Source organism: Nematolebias whitei, chromosome 20, assembly GCF_014905685.2.
Source record: "Nematolebias whitei isolate Nwh7 chromosome 20, NemWhi1, whole genome shotgun sequence".
Lineage (NCBI taxonomy): Eukaryota > Metazoa > Chordata > Actinopteri > Cyprinodontiformes > Rivulidae > Nematolebias > Nematolebias whitei.
The window spans coordinates 32,983,485-32,993,552 of NC_056517.1; the positions used below are offsets into that span (position 1 = coordinate 32,983,485).

The 10,068-nt window shown below is 39.6% G+C and overlaps 1 protein-coding gene across 1 annotated transcript in view; it reads left to right on the forward strand.

Annotated features, from left to right (window-relative positions):
* The window catches only part of LOC119426617 (melanoma receptor tyrosine-protein kinase), a 531,032-nt gene that overhangs the window by 343,510 nt on the left and 177,454 nt on the right, over window positions 1-10,068 (forward strand). The gene's annotated exons all lie outside the window — the stretch shown is intronic.

A 10,068-nucleotide genomic window follows, 5' to 3' on the forward strand; every position in this document is an offset into this window, starting at 1 on the left:
AAAAACTACAAATATGACCAAAAAACTACAAGCTTTAGAACAAAAAAAACTACAATATGACCAAAACAACTAAAAAACATCAGAACAAAAAACTACAAGCATTAGAAGAAAAAACTACAAATATGACCAAAACAACTAAAAAACATTAGAACAAAAAACTACAAATATGACCAAAACAACAAAAAAACACTAGAACAAAAAACTACAAGCATTAGAACAAAAAAAACTACAAATATGACCAAAAAACTACAAACAGAACAAAAAACTAGAATCATCAGAACAAAAAATGACAAATCATAAGACAAAAGCTACAAATCCCAGGACCAGAAAAAATATATATATATCAGAACTAAAAATTATGAATATCTAGACAAAAAAAAGTTAAATACTTGGACCAAAAACTGCAAATATCCAAACCAAAAACGACGTATATCAGGTCCAAAAAACTACAAATATCAGGTCCAAAAAACTACAAATACAAGATTAAAATTACAATAAATAAGAGGACAAAAATTATTATAAATAATCCAGATAACCAAATAATAAAAAATGATTTTTTTTTTTTTATGTGGATTTAAATATATTTAATTTTATTATTTAGCCTGACAAAGAACAAACCCTCCAGACTTAATCTCAAATAAATTAAAACTCAAATCGTGTGATTTTTTGACGGATAAGAACAAAACGTGGCTGTAATTAATGATTTTTATCCCAGTCTGAGATATTTTCTTTCATTCCTGCTGCTGTTCTTGTTCTTTTATTTAATTCTGGGTCAGGTTTTGTAGAAATCCCTCGAGTAAATCCTCTTTATTCACCAGTGACCTGCTTTTTCTCCTCTTTCTCAGCCTCGTGCACGTTTGTAACGAGGAACCTCGTTGACATCTGTGACATGTGGATTAGTGTCACGTCGAAAGTGATCTGAGGAAGAGGAGGGTCACTGGTGACGACCGCTCCACAGAAACCAGTCGAAACGTGGAAAATGTCCAAGAAAGAGGAGAGATGAGAGAGAAACGTGTGGAAACGAATAAAAATGCATCCGTTTTTGGCAGAAAACAACTTTGTTTAAAACGATTTACTGATAATTAACAACCACAAAAGCAAGTTAAAAGTTTGGTTTTTAACAAATAGAGTCCAATTGATTTTTTTCTGTTAGTTTGATGGTATATAAACATTTTTTAGAGCCTAAATCATTACAGATAAACATCACAACGGCCGTGGAAACGCCTGCTCAGATCTTTATGACGGAGACTGATCCTCAGAAATAATAAAGCCAAGCGGAAATTAAGTAGTAATTTATCAAAGGGTAATGTTTTTATACTTAAAAAAATTCTCAAGACACAAACAAAGGATAGTTGGGATCTTTTTAAAGTGAGGTTCTGTGCAAAGTTAATAAAAATACAATAACTGATGAGCTAACAGCTTGTCTGAGTGAGATGAAGACCAAAGTGGCCTTAAATAAGCATCGATGTTCTAAAGTTTCATACAAAGTATATTTTAAAAACCTTTACATCATCCTCATGGTTATTCCAGCAATAAAATGACCATATTCCTACAGGAAGTACCACAGGCTACCTGCTACTGTTTGCAAATAACCACAGAATTTTATGCAAATACTCGTGTAACATGAAGTCGATGGAGGTGTAACGGTTTTAATATTGTGTTTGCATGAACTACAGTAAGATTAAAGTTATTTTTACACTGCAGTAATAATCCACTGTATTACGGATTGAGTTGTCAGCAAGTTAGCTCAAGCCAGTAGCTCATCATTTCAGTCAGATTTAAGTATTTTTCCTAAATAAGGTCTATCAAAATACTACCTCCAGCAAGTAAAAAAAAAAAAAAAACTATTCAAAGCCTTTTCCACAGAACCTCATTTCAAGAGACGTGAAACATGTTTTTAAGTCTGATGAGCTAACAGCTAGTCTGAGCTAACAGCTAGTCTGAGCTAACAGCTAGTCTGAGCTAAACCAGAACCAAAGTGCATCACTTCCATCTTAACGTGCTTCCACTCTCAAAAACATCAAAATGGTTCATGAAAAAAATATTTGTTAAACCTTGACATTGTTATCAGTGTCACTTTGAAGATATTCTTGACATAATATTGTGAAATTCCTGCAGGAAGTGCCCCAGGCTGCACAGGAAGTGCCACATCTAGCTGTTGCCACCTCTATTTACACATAGCCAGGACATTCTATGAACTGTACAGTGCATTATTGGTGTAAGAGTTTAGATTGTTTGGCTGAACAGTTCAAAATAAAGTTGTTTGAAGACGACAACTTGATCTTTTCGAGGTGGTTCAAAGAGCCATCTACAACAGGTAAGAAATTAGTTGTTCTTCTGAGTGTGAATGCATGACATTTAATTGTTGTTTGCTTTAATAATATTGCAATAACAAGAAGTCATCAACATATAGAGAAAATCACAGCTAGAGGATGGCAGCAGCTGCTGGGACACATTTCCCTGGGGTTCTAGACCTGCGCCGCTCAGGGTGGCTGCATGTTGGAGTAGCTCTGTTACTTTCATTCTGAGATTTTGCTTTTGGAAACTTTTAATTCCTCTTTTTCTGGATGTAAATCACCTTTTTTGAATGATTGCTTCCTCTGGTATCGGATGCTGTGCAGCTGGAAGGATTTTTACTGAAATATCTTTGTTTTTGGACATTTGTTATGATGTGTAACCATGACAACAAGGTGGGTTTTTTTTATATAACTGGGAGCATCTGATTAACATCTCAAAAGCTCAAATAATATCTCAGCTAAAGCTCCAACCAAATTTCAAATGAGTTGAAAAGGAGGCGCCGTAGATGCATTCCCATCTCCTTGCTGGCTGTGCTCGAGTGCTTGACCACTGAGATCCTGGAAAGGAAACACAGCTCGTGACAGCAGAAGGAACAGGATCGAGCCACGGCATCTGCAGCCAGCTGTCCGCAGCGACGAGCTCAGCAGACTGCTGGGAGGAGTGGCCATCACTCTGGGAGGAGTTCTGCCCAGAATCCAGGCGATCCTGCAGCCTGGAGGAGCCGAGAGGCCAGCCGAGTCTAGGTGGACGGATCGGACGGCATCTGCATCCAGTTTCTTCGGATTCACTGTGGGATGGACTTTCACAAGAGATCCTTCCTGCTTACAGCCATCAGCATCTATAACATCTCTTAATGAAACGAGGATAATGAGCTACAACATTTAATTTCCCTTTGGGATTAATAAAGTATTTTTTAATTGAATATATCCCAATAAATCATGATTTTGTCCTTCAGTTATTCTTAGTTTGGCTGAACTGTTTACTGTCGTACAACAGAAGCTCATCAATAATCCGTCAGCTCCATTCCTGCACTGAGGCCGACATCCAGAATTAGCTTTTATGATGCGAGGACCGGTATAAAAGCTCCAACAATCCTCTTTTCAGTAAGAGACACTTTATTTTGGGATCCTTTGAAAAGTGAAATTGTGAATTTACGGCGGTTTGTCTGCTTTCACTTCCTCCTCTAGACTAAACAAAAGGACGGTGTCAAAACCACAGAAACCACTGGAAAATACGAGAGGCGAAGCTTCAAAACCTGTTAGGCACCATCCAGCTGTTTCTTCAAGCATTTCAACTGAAACACAAAGCTTTTGTATGTGACAACATATTTTTTAATCTAAATTATAGTTTATTAAAGCTTTAAATCATGACTTTTTGAGTATTGTTTGGCACTAAAATAAATGCACTCAACTGCACAGATAAAAATGGAACCACATTAATGAGTAATAAAATTAAAATACAATGCATCTGCATTTAAAGTGGCCCCATGCCTCGAGATCTTGAAACTAAAATGTCTCATTGACTCAAAAACCAAAAAAAATTATTGAACAAGTGGTATACCGATGTCCCCCCTAGGGGATTTAAAGAGTGCCTGTTTGTAGTTTTTGAGATGAGTGTTTTTCTAAAAGAGGGAATGCAAGTAAACCTTAATGTTTTTGATGAAAGATATTCAAGTTACACTGTGTAGAAGAAGGTAGGATTTTTTATTTATTTTTCTGATCGAGGCAGAGCGGAGTGATGGGTCCTGTGCAGTGGTGGAGCCAGGGGGTGGCCAGTGGTGGCCTTGGCCCCCCATAGATTAATCTTCGACCACACTAATCTTTTTAAGCAATATAAAAACTAGAAAGAAATTGATTGGGGTGGCCTGTTTACTTACACAAATACGCACGCACAGAGTGGTAGCCATCTTGGATTTTTTTAAGTGGCAACCAAATTTTAATAAAGGAACTTTTCTACACCTAGATGCAGCCACACGCTAAAATGGAAGTCTGTATTTCACTTATTTTTCAATTATCATGCTCACAGCATTCATTGATGAACAATATCCACAACGGGGGGTAAAAATTTCAGTATGAAAACTTTCTTTGGTGAATTTAACACTGAAGGCGTCTCTGGCGCTTTAAATCCTTGTGGGGCAGCAATTAAATAAACTTGTCAGACACTAGGACCATGCTGTGACACGAAGGCAGCTGCTGCCATCCTGCAGCTACGTGCTGAGAGGAAGAGTCTGTTGCACATGCATTTAAAACTGACAGTCTTTACGTCCAATTCACACGGTGATTAATCAACTCTGAAGCTGAGGAAAAAAAAAAGTTTGAACCTCTGATAATCAGTTTAAGTTCCCTGAGTCCAGTCAAAATTCAGCCCTCAATCAGGTTTTTAAATCTCGTTTCTTCTCATCCTCGTGGGCCCAGGATCTCCTGAGACGAGCCTCGTTACGCCCAGAAAACGGAGTAAAGAAATAAAACCGATCGTAGCACCAGACTGCAGCGTTAAACTGAAAATAAGTGGAGGAGGTCTGAATATTTTATGTTCCCGCTTCATGACGAGCTGCTCTGGTGAGAATTTCTGCAGCTGCTGGTCTGAACTCTGCGAGCTTTAAAAACATAAATCTGTCAGCGAGCTGCGTTTCTGCAAACAGAACCCGGTCCGGTTGGAGACAGTCTGAGCAGCTCAGCCTCACAACCAACCACTTGATATATATAAAAAAACATCAGGTGTTCAGCCAAAAGGCCTGATGGACCCTCCACATCTGGTTTGATGGATCCACTCCAGGACAGTTTGGGTCCAATTATCTGAATTAATCATGTTTGGATAAACCAGTCTGAGTGCTACTGGTCTACTAATGGCTTCCACACAGCAAACCTCAAACTGGATTCATGATCCCAAAGGATCCAAACGGTTCCGATCCAAGTCCTCAGTTTTTCTACCTGGACTCCAGAGTTCACATGGATCGTGAACAGGTTACATCTTGTGCACCGGCTGAATGCTCTGGAGTGGTTTTTCTTGAGCTGCAGCTGGATCGTGTCACGAACATGTTGTCCAGCCTGGAGCATCTGGAGCTTCTGACCGACAGGACGCGGCGTTTCTCCTCCTCCGAGGACCCCGTCGAAACAAACAGCCTCCATGCAAATATGGCGGTTGTTTCCTGATAACAGACGCCGCAAACAGCCGCATGTTTACTCATAAACAAAGTGCGGTGTTGGCAGCATGTAAAACCTTCAGCGCCGAGGTCCTCGACTCATGCTGTGACGTGTTGAGGGCGTGTCGGGTCACAGCAGCGCCGGTGGAACCGGTGCTTACGGGAGTTAAAAAAAGAAACCGTCAACACAGCTGCAATTAGAAGAACTGTTGTGTTTGCAGGACCTCAGTGTTTTTTCAAAACAAGTTTGGGTCACATGCACCCATACACCCTACTGATACTTGGCTAAAGGTCCCTCTGTAGGTCTCACCTGGACCGCTCTCTTTTTGTCTTCATCAACAAGCTCCTGGCAGAACTTTGGCTGATATCGGACTACTCTTCTTTCAACCGGTTGGTTTCCTGGAAACAGACCCAACTTTTAATCAGAGTCCACGAGTTTCCGATAAAGTTGAGGTCGGGTCTTTGGGAAGGCCGTCTGACCGATCCAAACAGAGACCAGTTCTAAACTGATCCTGGTCCTGTTGGACCCAAATGTGTCAAGTTTCAACCATCCAGCTGTTGATTAGAGGTGCAGTTGGAGAATTTTTTTTCATTCATTCAACCTTTATTTAGACAGATGAATCCCACTGAGCCTCGAGGACTCATTTACAAGAGAGACCTGATCATTTAAAGGTAGTTCTCCTCACTTTGTACCATATCATGATGCTACCACCACCATGCCTGACAGTTGGTTCAGAGTTTTTAGGTTTGACGCCTACGAACGTTCATCTTGTCCAAACAGCTCAGTCTTCATCTCATCTGACCATCGGACTGTCCTTTATGTTTGTATATTTGGTGAGAGCGTTGATGAAATCCTACAGAACTTTGCACACGTTCAACTGTCGGCATATTAACGTGTTCTTTTTTTAACCAAAGGTCCCAGAAAAATAAAAACCTGATACTGAAATGCCACCTCCAAAGGAGACAAAAGTTCTGAAAAGGAACCGAGAGCTCTCTGTGGCTCACTGTAGGACAGAGCTATTCAACTGGTGGCCCGGGGGCCAACTCAGGCCCACGGGTGTACTCATTTCGGTCCAACAATGGGTTCATTTTTAAATAAAACTAGATTTTAAATCATAAAACAAACTTACTTAATGAGAATAACTACTGGATGTCCGGTCCCTGAGCTCTTGGCTTTCAGTAATCGTGGCCCCCTGAGTAATTTAGTTGAATAGCCCCTGCTACATGGAGACATTTTTTAAGGGAAATCCAAAGTTAGAAAATGTCTCGCTGCACCGCATCAGCCTAACATCTTCATTTTGGTGTTTGGACCTGAGAATCTTAGGAATAACTTTTTCAGGCTTTCACCCTCCTTGGATGGCATTAATCCAGCCTCCAGCTCTAATGTTAAAAATCTTGGGTGTTATTTTTGATCAGGACATGCCTTTTAACCCCCACATTAAAAATGTTACTAGAACCGCCTTCTTCCACCTGCGTAATATCACTAAATTTAGAAACATCTAATCAAAAACTGATGCAGAAAAACTGGTTCATGCATTTGTCACGTCTAGACTGGACTATTGCAATGGTTTATTATCTGGGTGTCCAAATACTTCTTATCTTATATATTGTTCCATATTTTCTTAACGGAGCACTTCGCTCTCAGACTGCAGGTTTACTTGTGTTTCCTAGAGTTTCCAAAAGCAGAATGGGAGGAAGATCTTTCAGTTATAAGGCTCCTCTCTTGTGGACCCAACTTCCAGTTTCTGTCCGTGAGGCTGACACATTGTCCAGTTTTAAAACTGGGATTAAGACTTTCCTTTTCGATAAAGTTAGGGTTGGCTTCTGATGCATGCTCAATAATCCAGGTAGAAAAATCTAAAAAAGTTAAATCTGGTCCTCTGGACATTCAAAAAAATGTTGGCTTGTTATGCTGTTTTAAGATTAGACAACTAGAGGACAAACTTACATCATTTCCTTAAACAAATTGTTAAAATTGAATATTTTTCATTTGATTTTTCCATCTTAACATGTGATTCTTGACCTGCCATTGTGTATCTGTTCTTACCAAACCCAGCTGGTCGAAGCAGATGATCGCTTGTTCTGAGTCTAGTTCTGCTAAAGGTTTCTTCCTCATAAGGGAGTTTTTCCTTTCCACTGTCGCCTTCGTGCTTGCTCAAGATGAGAGTTCTGTGATGGAGTTAAACTCAAAGCAGTCTGCTCCTCAGATAATTAATGTTAAATTATTATTTTTATATATGAATATTTTGGTGCAGTGCCCTGAGATGACTTCTGTTGTGACTTGGTGCTATATAAATAAACTGAATTGAATTTAATTAACACTTAAATTTTTACATTTGAATCAAAAGTTTAATTCTATTCATTCACAGTGTCCATTTTCCAGCCCTGATGGACAAGAAACGAGTTGGACAAATAAAAACGAACGAGCAGAACGCAGACAAAATCAAGTTCTTTATTTACTTTTGTGACTTTGATTAAAAATGATCAAAAATACAAAACAAAAATTCTAGCTCTTGATGGCTAGCTGTTTGATACTTTCAACTTTTAACTAGCTTTTGGCTAACTTTAGTGTTTTGCTACCTTTAACATTGACCTAGCCTCTCAATACTTTTAGCTAATGTTTTGATATGTTAAGCCTTTAACTAATCTTTTGCTGTTTGTTGCTCTTTTTGTGTTACTTTTAGCTATTAGCTAACAGTTACTGACTAATTAGCATTCAGCTGCTTTTACCTAGTGTTATTTATTTAACTAGAATTTTAGCTACTTTTGGTTAGGATTAAGCCCTTTTAACTTTAACTAGCGTTTTGCTAATTTTAGCTTACAGCTCATTTGTCTTTTGACCAGCCCTTTGTTACTTTTAGCTTACTGTTAGCTACTTTTAGCTTTTAGCCAACATTTGACTGTCTAGCTTCTAGACTGCATTTTGCTACTTTCATCTAGTGTCCTGCTTCTTTGAGCTGTCATTTTGCTACTTTTAACATTTAGCTAGTATTCTGACTTTTTTAACATTTAGCTAACTTTTTGCAACTTTTCACATCCAAGTTCCTATTTTGCTACTTTTGGCTTTTAGCTAATACTCAGCTACCTTTAGGCAACATCTGAATACATTTAGCTTTTAGGCAGGATTGTTCTACATTAGTCTAGTGTTCTACTTTTTAGATTTTAGCTAGTTTTTTGTTGTTGTTGCCACTTTTAGCCTTTGGCTAGCATTTTGCTCAGTTTCAGCTTCTTGAGAGCAAACTTCAGCTGACCTTCAGCTCTTAGCAGTCTCTCTGCGTTTTCACAGAAATTGCAGCTGTTTTCTAATTAGATGCCATTTTCAGCTCTTTTTCGGCTCTTTTTAGCTTCTTATTCACACAGATGTGGAAAATGTCAAATGGTGGCTCGGTGGTCGTCCCCCGGCCTGCTGGGAGGTCCAAGTCCAAGCTGAACCCATTTAATGTCCTCAGAAGACAGATCGGACCTGCTCACTTTACCCCCTGTTAAAGTCAACATCAGAATATTTGCCTCTGGTTCTGTTCACCACTAACGGGCCTTTAATGGATTTTTAATCTTTCATAAGGTTCTGTCCCACCGGACCATGGACAGACGGTGGACTGTCTCTCAGGACAGTTTGAGACAAAAAGCAAAACCATGAAAGTGGACTCAGACAGGAGGAATGCCTGTCGCCCATCAGAGGCTCTCAGACCAGCTGGTGAATTCTGATGGTTATTATTGGGTTTCCAGCGCTGCTGCCGTAAAACACATTATATATTTATCCAAGAATTAGATCCTGACACGTTCATGCATTCTTTATACGAGTATTAGCTGAAACAACTTCGGCTGCGGGTGACTGAGACTCACAGAAGCTAAAGATTCAGTAACGAGCAGAAGTGATCAAGTCAAAATGACTGGATCAGAACATCTGCCTGACTAGTTAAAGAAATTAGGAGCAAAAACTTCAGAAGAGTCTCTGGAGAAAAAGTAGCTAAAAGCTAAAAGGCTAAAGTAGGAAAAACACAAGCTGAAAGCCATCCATCCATCCATCCATCTACAAGCATAGGTGGGTAAAGAAAATACACTAAGAGCCAAAGTAGCAATATTCTAGATAAAAGCTAAAAGTAGCAATAGGCTCGCTTAAAGCTAGAAGTAACAAAATGATAGCTAAAAGCTAAATTTAGCAAAATGTTAGCCAATAGCCTTTTTCTGAACTTCTTGTTTCAGAAAGGTACTGAGGGCTGGATGAAAACTTTTGCACAGCTGAGGTGGGTTGTGTCACCACCGACCGGACCGAGAGTCCAAATAACGACTATGTGATGTTTAAACATGAGGCTCTGCAGCGCAGGCGACCCGGCAAGAAAGTCTGGTCCGAAAGAACCTGATAACATCTCTGGTCATAAACACACCTGCAGCCGAACCAGAACCCAAACAGAACGACACGTTCAGAACCAGAACCCAAACAGAACTACAGGTTCTGAGTTAGAACCCAAACAGAACGGCAGGTTCAGAACCAGAACCCAAACAGAACTACAGGTTCAGAGCCAGAACCAGAACCCAAACAGGACTACAGGTTCAGAGCCAGAACCCAAACAGGACTACAGGTTCAGAACCCAAACAGAACTACAGGTTCAGAGCCAGAACCCAAACAG